Here is an 11,889-nt window from a genome sequence, read left to right on the forward strand (position 1 = left end):
TATTCTGTCTAGATCAATCAGAGGCGCTTTTGGTCCGTTTTCTTAGCTCTTAGCTCGCTCCATTTCTACACGGCCTTTTCTTGAATTTGCTCTTTGAATTAATCTTTTTCTGCTTTGCTGACCTTTGAAACTGCTTCAAGCCTCATATTAATGCTATTATTCTTTCATATTGTGTACATTTTTTCTTTGAGTTTCCCGATTCCAACTTTTACAATTGACAAAATGTTTCTTTAGAAGAATAATTATCTAGTACTTTGTGAATTAATTAAGATTCCATTGCTTTAATTGTCCTTCAGTTGCAATCCACGTCGAGCGTGTGGAGAATCTCTATTTCTTCTGTTGTTGATTTTTCTGACTTTGTCTTCGTTTGCTCACTTCGTTGTCCACTTGGATAAACTACAGCTGAACTTGCTTGGGAAACAACGAAAGCGTTTAATCTTCAGCTATTTTTAGCATCCAGTGGAATCCTACTGTTTTTTGCAAACGTTGCCTCTCCATTTATTTGACCAATAAATTTCCACCATTGTCAACATCAACATCTTTAAACACACATGCGGTTCCATTGTTGAAAAATTCGAGAAGCTTTGACCAGTTTCTGTCAAAACTGTATTTTTCGCACCTTGTTCAGGTGAAAACTCGATAAATTTCAAGCTCTATTTGTATCAAGTTCGAACGCAGCGACACGCCGGCAATTTTGCCTCTCTATTGGAGTTCCATATGTAGGAGTGAGACGCCCAATGCGAGCTGCGTACCTAAATGGAAAATCAGTTTTAGTGAATTAATTCGAACCAAAGTTTGGACACCCGAATCGAGCAAACCTCTGAAGATGTTAGCGTAGTCTGCGGGAGAAACGTCCTATAAACAAATAAATCATCAATTAGTGTCATGAAATAATGAAGTCAATGAAAGTGCAATGGAAATGTTTATAAGTTGCAAATTGATTTGCGGTTTGGAGAACTTTGAAGAATTGTGAATTGGAAAACAGCATTTAGACAGAAAACAAGCTGTGGACCAGAATAAGATGCGAAAATTGATTCGCTGGATTTGAATAAAGCTATAGGCTGAAACATGTTTACGAAACCCGGATTCACATAAAAAACTTCGTCAAGTTAATATTAAAAAGCGTTTTCCGCCATTACTCGATATTAAGAAATGAAAAGTTCTCGTTTCAGTTTTTTTTGGTATAAAACCCGCTAGGACTACACGTATTTTCCCCTATAATGATGTACGGGATTCATGTAATCATGCGGCAATACTGTCTTTTTTGAAAATACCCACCAGCCATATAATTTCCTACGTAATTATATGATCTCTTATTAATATCCAATAAAGACGAAATTGCCATCGTATTAGCTAAAATAAACTATTAAAAACAAGTGCCTATCCGTTTTAAATGTAATGATATGTTTTTATAATAATTGGACACTGTACAATTGAACAGATAAGGGTAATAAGTTTACGTACTTCATCTAAAGCTACAGTTTTTCAGCTCATTCATGCTGGCCTGCATTGGAAAACCGGAAAAACCGCAATTTCACTTTGATTAGCTTTTTTCATGAGCTGTTGAAATTGTCGTCCAACTGAAAGTCGCAGAAATTGACTAGACTTCTTCATTAAATTGTCTGGAGTTGGTTGATTATTCTACTATGCAAGCTGGTTGATTGATGTTCTTTTGCCAACATTTATGCTCGTTTACATAACATTTTTTCACAAAATGCTCGGTACTTTAAAGTTTCTTCGCCTGTGTGTTAGCTTTATTACATGGTACAACTTTAACTGGTAAAAAGTAATTGCTTCAGATGCATTTCTACATCGTGTAATAAAGTAATTAATGGTGAAAAAATTAATGCTAATGGAAAATGAATTCCGCATCAACATTGTAAATTTACGTCCGATAGCTACAAATGTATGTACAATTAAACGGGGATTCTTTCACATCCTGGTTTTGCATTCCAAAAATAAACATCAGCTAATGGAGCAGCTTGGCATGTAAAATACATATAAACAATATCAACGAGATCGAAAATGTGCATTTATTTGTTCAGTTTGCGAGAATTTTCTTAGGAAAGGAAGAGTCAAATTAGCTTCAACTGTGCTTCTCTTTTGATACAACACAACCAAAAGTAAGACATGGTCTGAAGAACGAAAACTTCTGAGTCGATTAGCTCGTTTCAGGGCAAGTTTTCGGGAAATTTGTTGCCTGCTTCAGGGTTTAACGCGAGTTTCTTCCCAGCGCAATCGCCAGAAACACGCGTTAAAACCTGAAGAAGGAAGTACATTTTGCGAAAACTTGTTAAGTAGTCGATTTTTGCAAAACGACTTGAACAATGAAAAGCTTTAGGCATCAGCTCAGAGCATCAGAGCATGAGCTTCTGAAATAGACAAGTGCAGATTTCGAAATGCGCCAACCTCAGGCACCCGCAGGACCGGTTTCGAGCCTATTGGCTCTCATCAGCTGGGTTCAGCCTGAAATTTGCGATTCCCAAACCTGCACTTTATAAAGCAGGTTTCTTTATAAAATGCTTTTTATCAAATTTCGAGTCTAACGTTTTTGAGGTTAGAAATGTTCGAAACTTAAAACGAAAGCCATTTCGTAAATGAAACTGCGCTTTTGAATACATGAAAATATTAACATTAACTACTCATTGAATGAGTCGAGCCAGAAGTTTTTTTCTGAACAGCTTCTTTTTCTCTACCCACACGATGGTTTCTGTAAAATGAAGCTTCTGTGCATTCCAATAGTGTTTCATTGCATGTACAGCAGCACGTTTCAGATAAAATTTAACGATTTCGAACACACACACTTTCCTCTTCAAACACCACAAAAGCCTCCTTTCACCATGTTACAGAGCGCACGCAATTCGGTATTGATCAGCCGAATTTTGGGGAGAGGGTGTCGTTCTACAGCCCCCTTGTTCACAGAGCGCCTGCGTGCGGTTTGCCAATGACAACGGCCCGCTGAGGGTGGCAAAAGGCTTCAGACCGGAAATGTTTTCAGCTTTCAGACATTCTCGTCCTTCCGGTAAAATGGAAGTATTCCCCATTGCCTTTTCTGAAAGTGTTCGGGTGTGTTCAAGTATGAGTAAAAGAATGATTTGCTCAACTCAACTGGCTCAACTGATGGTTTTTCATCGAAAAAACGTACGCGGTTTATCAGTTTTGAGCTTGCAGCTCTATTGTTGTACCACTGTTTTTTTACATTTTACTCAAATCTAAAGAACTTGACCAAAAATGTTGTGCATTTTTGCGCATTTTCTTTAGTATCTCAGAAAACTACTCGATAATGTTTAGGATACCTTCTCGAGAGAATTTTCAAAGGCTGTTTTTGTCCTTAAAAGCTAACGAAATGTTTCTAACCTTACAATAACTAGACCCAAAAATTGGTGAATTTTGGCCCGTTTTCTTTAAAATTTCGGGAACGCACAAAACTACTCGAATAATGTTTAGATTGTTTGCGATATACATTTTTGAAAGCTAAACTTTCCCAAAAAAGCCAAACAAATTTCTAACATCAAAAGAACTAGACCCAAAATTTGCAGAGTTGTAGCCCATTTTCTTTATCATATTGGGAACGGATAAAACGACTCGATTCACGGTTAGGACCTTTTCGATACAACTTTTTGAAAGCTGTTTTCTTCTTAAAACGCTACAGAAACTTTGCAACTTCAATAGTAATGGCTCCAAAATCTAGGAGATTTTTGCGCATTAATATCTGGAAAACCGATGGATCTACACGAAGAATGATTAGAAGCTCTCCCATAGAGTCTCTAACCAACCGTTTCCCAAAACGCCCACAAAAATTTCCAATCTCAATAGGACGAAACGCAGTATTTGGTAATTTTTTGCGCTTTTTCATTGACGATTAAAAATCGGGCAAAAGTGCGCAAATATTCAGCTTTCCAGAGAGCCCTTTTAAGATTGCGATTTATCGCAAAAGGTTAGAGCAAAATAACCTTAAAACAATAGACCCGAAAATTGATGAATTATTTCACTAATATCTCGGAAGCGGATTAAAATATCCGAATAATCATTAGAACCTTTTCGATGCAGCTTTTTCAAAGCTCCATTTTCTCCAGAGGGATTGTAGAGGAATTTTTAACCTAAAAAAAGTTGGACACAAAATTCCAGGAAACTCTGAACAGTTCCTTTAGCATTTCGAAAACGGATGAAACTACCTGAATGACCATTAGGGCCCTTTCGATAGCTGCTCGAAGGCAACATTTTCGCTTCACGGCGTGTTGCAAAATTTCTAACCCCCAAAAAGATACAATATGAATTTGTGGAAAACGTGTAAAACACCGTGGAAAAGGTGGAAATACCCGCATAATCAGTGGGACCTTTTCGATACGTCATCCCAAGACTATCATTAACTGCGTGATTGTTATCAGAATTCCTAACCTCTAAAGAAACAGAAGCAAAACTTGCCAAACCATCCTACTGCCACATACAACAACACTGTGAACTGTTTCTGGGTTTTATGACTGCAGCAGCAGGGATTTGGGTGATATTAAAGCTTAAATCCCTGATGATGTCTGCTAGAAACGTTTTGTATAAACTGTAAAATTGCTGTGAAAATGTTTCGAAGACATTCTCGATGACTTTCCGTTCTCGAAAATCTCGAACCTCTGTGTTTTTTTGTTGATTTGAATGGCCTGTTGAGGTTTGATTTTCATCCACTTTGTACATGAAGCCCCAGAGCGTTGATTCGTAGTGGTAGAATGAGGACTACTCGAGTACTGGAGTAGGACGCAAAGGACTTTTATTAAATAAGGAGCGCATTTAATGCGAATATGTAACAGTTGGTACACTTGTCGTTTCTCTAGGGCTGTTAACTGGCAGGTACTTGTCGCTCCTTTGTTTCCCGATTGGTAAAGGATTTATAATTACTCAGTCTTCTTGAGCCACAAAAGTGTTCCCGATGGCTTGGATTGAGTGCAATCGTTTCCTAATCGAAAATTGGTTTGTTGCCGTCACAATTCCCCTGATTCTATTTCTAGAATAGAATTTTCGAGCGCGATTAAATCCCGCATATGATTCAACTGTTAAGAGACTAGGACGAAACCTAATGTAATCAAATGGCTAAATATTAAGTAGCTCTGATTGTTTCTAATTTAAACTTCCGTTCCGAATGTGCTAAACAACCATATAATGAAATATATTAAGCAGTCGGCTTTTGCAGTTTAAATAAATTGGACTAGCACAGTTTACTGTCAAAATGCTCAATATCTAAAACTTGTCGAAGGGGATTTTAATCAAGGTAACAGACATAACAAAACACGTTTATCTGGGACAATCAACACGCCGAAACTCTCCGAGTGTCGTGTTTTTAATTAATTCAGGCGGAATAATGGATAATTATAAAGCGTGATGGTTTTTTCTCTAAAGGTGTTGCTATTGCAACAGCATTAATTTTAATTGTACAATTTATTTGCGTGAAATAAAGAGCCAAACGTGCCTGGAGCATGCCGTTATTGGCTAAACATCAACGTTGATTCGAAAAATGTCTTCTATTGACAATGTGGTGGATATAAAATAATAATTTCAGCCCCATTTTAACAGGGGTAAGAAATACCGACACCTATAGGGGTAAGTGGCAAGTTGTACAGGGGCCGAGGAAATTATCAGGAGTTACATCCTGGAATCGATATTATGAATATCGGTGTGAGTTTAGTTTTTTCGGGATTCAGCCTCCATGTTTCAATAAAAAAAAAAAGTGATTATTCACAATCTTTTTGTGGATTTTCGGGTTTTGCGGGGTTTTGGGAACCTAATCCGCTCTAAGAGACTGAAAAACCAAGCAAAATCTCGTTAAAAACGACCACAGTGCAGACCATTATGATTTAAATCATTGCCTTTCAAAATCCTTAGGGTTTTAAAGTGTCTGTTTAATCATTGCCCAACTTTCCCCGTTTTGATGTCGCAAACTGGATCTTCTCATTTTGAACCGAGTTGAAAATATTGCGCAATTCTACGCGTATAACCGGCGATTTAGTGCTTGTAGGCCTGCCAGTTGGGCGACATTTACATTGCGCTGTCAAAAAAGGGCCTACTATACTGGCAATCACGGCCTAAACCGGAAACTTTCAAGATGGGCGTTGGAAATGCAAAGTGGGTTTAATTTTGCGTCCGATTTTAAACGAGGACTGCTGGCAAACTGTGCATTCTGGGAGTGAAAAAGTGAGGTTTAACGCAACTATTTCTGAAAACTGGGGAGTTTTTTAGGAATTTAGGTCGTAAATGCAAAATTATGCCAACATTTCTTTTGAGTTGCAAAATCTACTTGAACATGACGCTGCTTTTTTCGAAGTTCCTCAAGAACCATTCGAGCCACAGAATTCGTTCAACCGCACCAAGCAAACCACCTGTGTGGATGCTCATTATTTTCGTCTGGAAGCGTGTAAACTTTTGCTACTTTGGCTATCTAAATGGTTAAAAATGTAGGCAAATTGCGAGTAATTTAGAAAACCTTCGATGATCTAAATCGTGTTGGGGCCAAAACAGACACCGAACAGAATAAACCAGCAGCGGCTTTATGAGAGGAAACGGACATAAAACCTTTTACCGAAGGGCTAATACGCATAAGGACACCCTTTGAGATCAGGCGGCGTGTAAAAGTACCCGAAACCAGATTGCCCTGGTTATCCCTTATTGTTGTCTGGCTGACCCGCCCTAAATGTCATCCAAATATTGGCATGCCCTTTTAAATTTCAAATGCAAACAGGGATTAGACGACAGCGAACAGCATGCGATCGGCCGGATTTTGCCTAAAATATTTATGGGAATTTCGGGTCACATTGTCAAACCATCAACAATGGGATTTATCATCTTTTCGATGCATTTCTAGTGGCTTTGACTGTTTTATTTCCGCCACTCTGTATGTCCCGAATAAGCCTCATTTGAGCCACTAGGGAAGTAATTCGTTACATTCTAGCGCCGGTTTTTATCATATTGGCAATATTGACCTGATTATCTGGCGTCAAGTCGAGAATAAGTAATAATTTATTAATCAGCTGATTAAAAACGTTGAAAGGAAAGTAAAGCTGTTTAATAATGCGGAATTTTTCAACTGGCCACGTAAATATCCAACTATTCCAGCTAAAAGTAATGTATTCATGATTGCGGTTACGCCTGTAACTGCTTAATTAAGCTCGACGTTTCTTTTGATCTAATATAGCAATTAGATGAAATCTGATGATTTATTATCGTCAAACAATTAGCATTTTTGCCTTTATTTTGCTGTTCAGCTAATGATAAAGTAAATTGTGTTTTTCCAACTGTTTCTAACAAACCGCCTGTTTAATGTTTTAGTGATCACCGGTGAAAATATGGAGAAGCCTCTTGGAGAAGCACTTTGTTATCAGGTAAGTAATATTTTCAACTGTTTAAGGATGGAAGGTGTTTTCGGTCAACAGGTTGCGAACAAAAAAGATTTGGGCTTTCAGTAGTAGTTTGCGAACGAACTATTTTTCTAGACCCAACATTTCGGCTTGATTTTTAGACTGCGGTGGTTATAAACGGCTTTTTGACGAATTAATATTGTACCTTTTTTCCTTAATTCCGGACTTATTGATTTCTATTTTTCTTCTAAACACAAAAGGCCACTGAGACATTCTTCATTCAGTTATACTTGCTAACAGATATTTTTTGTGCAAAAACTATGAGTGCTACAAGCTTTTACAAAGAGAACAAAAACATCACATTTTTTTAAAAGAATGTTGACACTTTTTTGCCAAATTGAACATTTTTTCTTAGTGAAAGTTAGGCGGGATCGTTTTCCTTTGATTCAAATAATATCGCTTCGAATATTTCTTTTTGATCAAGTGCTTACCACACACTCTGTATAGCCTGATTGGTTTCACATAATTTGCATATTTTTATGCGGCTATTTGTAGCCCTTTATATAGAGAAAACTTGCTCTATTAATAGGCGAAATTAGCAAATTTGTTAGATTTTTGGCGAATTTTTTGATACATGTCGCGGTAATATCCAATTTCGGATACACTACTATTTTTTTAAAGTTTTATTTGCAAAACGGGTATTTATATTTTAAGCCGCAAATGTATCAAGCTCGAGCGTAGCCATGCGTAGCCATGTTGCCTCTATCCTAGAATCCCATGTGTGAGAGAGAGAAAATCGGTACCGACTACGTTCCTAAATGGAAAATCGTTTGGTTTAATTAGAAATTTTTGAATATGCAATACCTAATTTCGGTCTTTGACTGAATCGGTAAATCCGGATTAAATAATTTTCCAGAAAAAACTGAGAATCCTCTCAAGATCGTAATATACGTATATATATTTTATTAATTTGTTCATCTGCAATTAATTGCTCAAAACACTCTTATTGCGTCTAACCGTCGCTTTAAAGCTTCTAATTTGGGTTTGTATGAGGACTATCGAAAGACTTCTTAAGGGATAAGACGCGCCCCAAATCGCAATTTTTCAAACATGTCGTTGAAAGAGTAGTTTCCAATGTGTTTTCGAGTGTTTTCTCTGCTGTAGTATTTTGAATCATAGCAGATTTTTCCAAAATTGTTTAGTCAACATCGGATTTTGCCCAAAAAAGCCTTAACAAAAACTAGCAAATTCGCATAAAAGCTTGCCGCTCTTGGATACACTTTCCATTGTCGACGTTCCAGGCGAAATGCGTTTTCCATTCAAATTCCCGGCACAACTTTCGGATTCTTCCACTAAAATGAACCCAGTCTTCAACCGCGGTTCTAATTCAAAAATAGCGCCGCCCTATAATTTGGCCAACTTTGTATTAGAAAATGTCCCGTTCCCCCTTGGCTTGCTGGATTCCGTATTCCCTGTATATTTCGCCATTTATGTGTTTGATGTATCTGGATCGTTCCCTTAACGTGCCTTCTGTGAGTGAGAGAAGAGAGACATTTTGTCAACCGATTATGGAATAATCCAGGAAAATTGTAGAAAGCATGCGAATTTTCCCCGGACCAAAAGGATTTTCATTTAGAATCAATTGCCAGAATGTTCATCGGTGTTAACTTTGGTTGGTCGAGCCGGATATCGAATAGAGAACATTGTGCAGGTTTAATTGACTTCACTAAGGCATTGTATACAGTTAAGCACTGTAGCTGCTGATATTACTAATTACCCGCATGGAGAAGCAACATTTAATGCTATTAACGTATGTATTCATCGGAGAATGTTTCTTTTTCTATAAAGCCTTGCTAACAAACAACAACTGATTCAGCAAAAATAAATCCTTTCGAATGATCGGGAACAATCGCTCAAGCTGGCAAGCACGCAATTAATAATAATCGTCACTGCCAAATAGTTTGGGCCTACTGATGTTGGCAAAATTTCCATCCAATATCTCAGCGTTCAGTACGAATTTTCCAATGTTTTCTCCACTTTCTCAGGCCCACACAGAACACCTCGAGAACAATGAGACCGTTATTGGAATCGCCCTGTTTTTAAGGCGATTTTTCAACAGATTTCCATCACTCACGTGTCATTTGACTTTGTTGTCCCCCATTCGCGAATTCGGGCACGCGTTAGAAATTAAATATCAATAATCAGAAAATTACAGCAATTGAGAGGAAATTACACGTTAAGTAGACGAGAGGAATTCGGCGTGTGCATAAGGTAACATAACGGTTTCTGACACACACAAAAAACCGTTTTTGTAAAGAGTTTTGTTTGTTCGAATGCCCTTCTTGGCCAAAGTATCGGATGACGGGCTTATTCAATGCGAGCGCAATTTTTTAGCGGGGTTTTGTTACAGCCCTAGTGGGTGTTACCGGCTTCTTCCGGACACCCTGTGTATTCGCCCTCTGTTCGGCCGGGTTTTCACTCCCTAAGGATCTCCCTTGGCTGAAGCCCTTCACGTTCTTTAAGTAGGTCGATCTGAATATTCCTTTTTCATAGACTTCGAGCCCTGCCAGATGGTTCAAAAGTTGCTCCATCAGTGTCTTTTTTAGGTAATTTTGTCCTGTAAAAGTACTGCTTGTTAATCGCATTTGCTGGACTATAGTGAAGACGCCTTTAGTCTTAAGTGATCGTCTTAATAGAAGGTAGATTTTAGGAATGGTAGGTAGTCTGGGGCAAACTCTTTAGATTGGAAAAGGTGTAGACATTGCCGATCGGTCTGTGGTGCCCTTCTGAGCCGGTTTTCTGAGCAAGATTTCGGACTCCATATTTCCATATTCAGCGTTTAACGTGTTTTCATTCCCTTTGCTCTGAAGGAGGAAATACATTTTCCGAAAAATTGACTCAGAAGATTTTTTGCATCAGACATAAAGGATTGAAGCACGTAACGAATCAAGAACTCGTTTTTTCAGCACTAATCAACGGCGATTTTAAAGTTTTTYGCTGAATTTTGCAAAWTATTTCGGRTATCCATTTAGAAGAAGSAACATTTCTMGTCTATTCTCTCTCATTCTTTCTAAACCAAGCTTGGRAYMGCAAAAAGTTGTTCTTTATAAAAACTRCGTGCTARAAATGCYTTGTTYAARGCAATTTTCCATCATCATCATCRCATACATGATTTCCGRAAAAAATGCAAAAATTTCACCSAAAACAATTATAAATAKTTMCGAAAGYAAGAATGACTGAAATCAAAATTTCCTCAAAATTTGCCAAAAAATGTAAYTCCAAATCCWTCGAGCTCTTGTCTGCTGCCTGAAGRCCAGATTTTCATCTATATGCTCTWAAAGTTTCAACTTGCATCCTTCATCAGGCTATTTGCTGCGAATTKTTGAAGCCAGGCCAATCGGTTCAAATGTCTTCSTTTTCTGACTGAGGCTTTGCGACACTGTTAGAGRTGGAAATAATGCARAAAAAATGGTTTTGCGGTTAATTTGCCAGCGTCCTGCTGGTTTTTGGGAGGTTTGAMGTTCCAGCTCTTATAAGAGTCGGTACTAAGTTTTCGGTGTTTCACTCCTGCACAATTTTCCGGGCGCAAACCTGAGAATTTGYGAAATTTTTCCCATTTTATTTTTATCTCCTAAACCAAGGCTCRCATCGCAAAAASTTGTTTGTTATAAAAYATGCGCCTGATCATGAACTGACTGASAGYCAATTTTGGAGAAAATAAGCAAAAGGATTGTTTCTGAGCAATCTCGAATATCTCCAGAACTGAACCTGATGGACTAATCCTGAGCCCACCGATTTTTCAGGGTTTTGTGCAAGTTTAGGTTCAGCTCATATAAAATCCTTTATTTTTCCCCGCTTAACTCATCCGAGGATTTGTTGAACCACTGCCCATAACGTGATTGGACGAATTCGTCAACAATCACTTCACCGGGCCTCCAAATTCAGCAGATTTAAGCCTGCAGGATAAAAAAACAGTCGACTTACAAACCGCACAATCATATAGCGTGTGATATTTAATTTGATTAGCTCCCATTCATCCAAAGCAAGCGCTACCAAAGTGATTATCATGTTCGCTTGATGTAGGAAAAAATAGCGGGCGCAATACAAAAACGCGCGCCTTAAGTTGTCAATTCACAAAGCGAGTGATAACAATGCTTAAGAAGTTTTCGCCAACCAATATCTTCAATTCAATCAGCGATGAACGAAGCCTTAATCCGACTTAGCAGGTCAGTCTAATTGTTGCAGAGGTCATATCATTTGTAATGCTTAAGCTTTGTTTATAAACCGTGTAGTGTTGTTTGAATTGTACGCGCGTCTATTTCGTCTTGGCGACTCGAAAAGGATGTTGTAGGATATAACAATGGGCTTAAACTAGGACGATAATTACCTACTTAAGTTTGATTAAACGTTAAGTGTTTAAGACATCTACCGTATAGTTGCCAAAAGCTTTTACAGCAGGTTGGAGGAATTTGGGATGATGTGAAGAGTGCCACTCGATATTTTCATCTACTGTGTGTTGATACTCACATGGAGTAGAATTCGCCTTCGTATA

At 38.0% G+C, this 11,889-nt stretch overlaps 1 protein-coding gene across 2 annotated transcripts in view; it reads left to right on the forward strand.

Annotated features, from left to right (window-relative positions):
• Positions 1–11,889, forward strand: part of LOC109542671 (tRNA selenocysteine 1-associated protein 1) — a 42,740-nt gene that overhangs the window by 30,263 nt on the left and 588 nt on the right. The gene's annotated exons all lie outside the window — the stretch shown is intronic.

Source organism: Dendroctonus ponderosae, unplaced genomic scaffold (assembly GCF_020466585.1).
Source record: "Dendroctonus ponderosae isolate FM_Combo_2020 unplaced genomic scaffold, Dpon_F_20191213v2 Dpon_F_20191213_10, whole genome shotgun sequence".
NCBI lineage: Eukaryota > Metazoa > Arthropoda > Insecta > Coleoptera > Curculionidae > Dendroctonus > Dendroctonus ponderosae.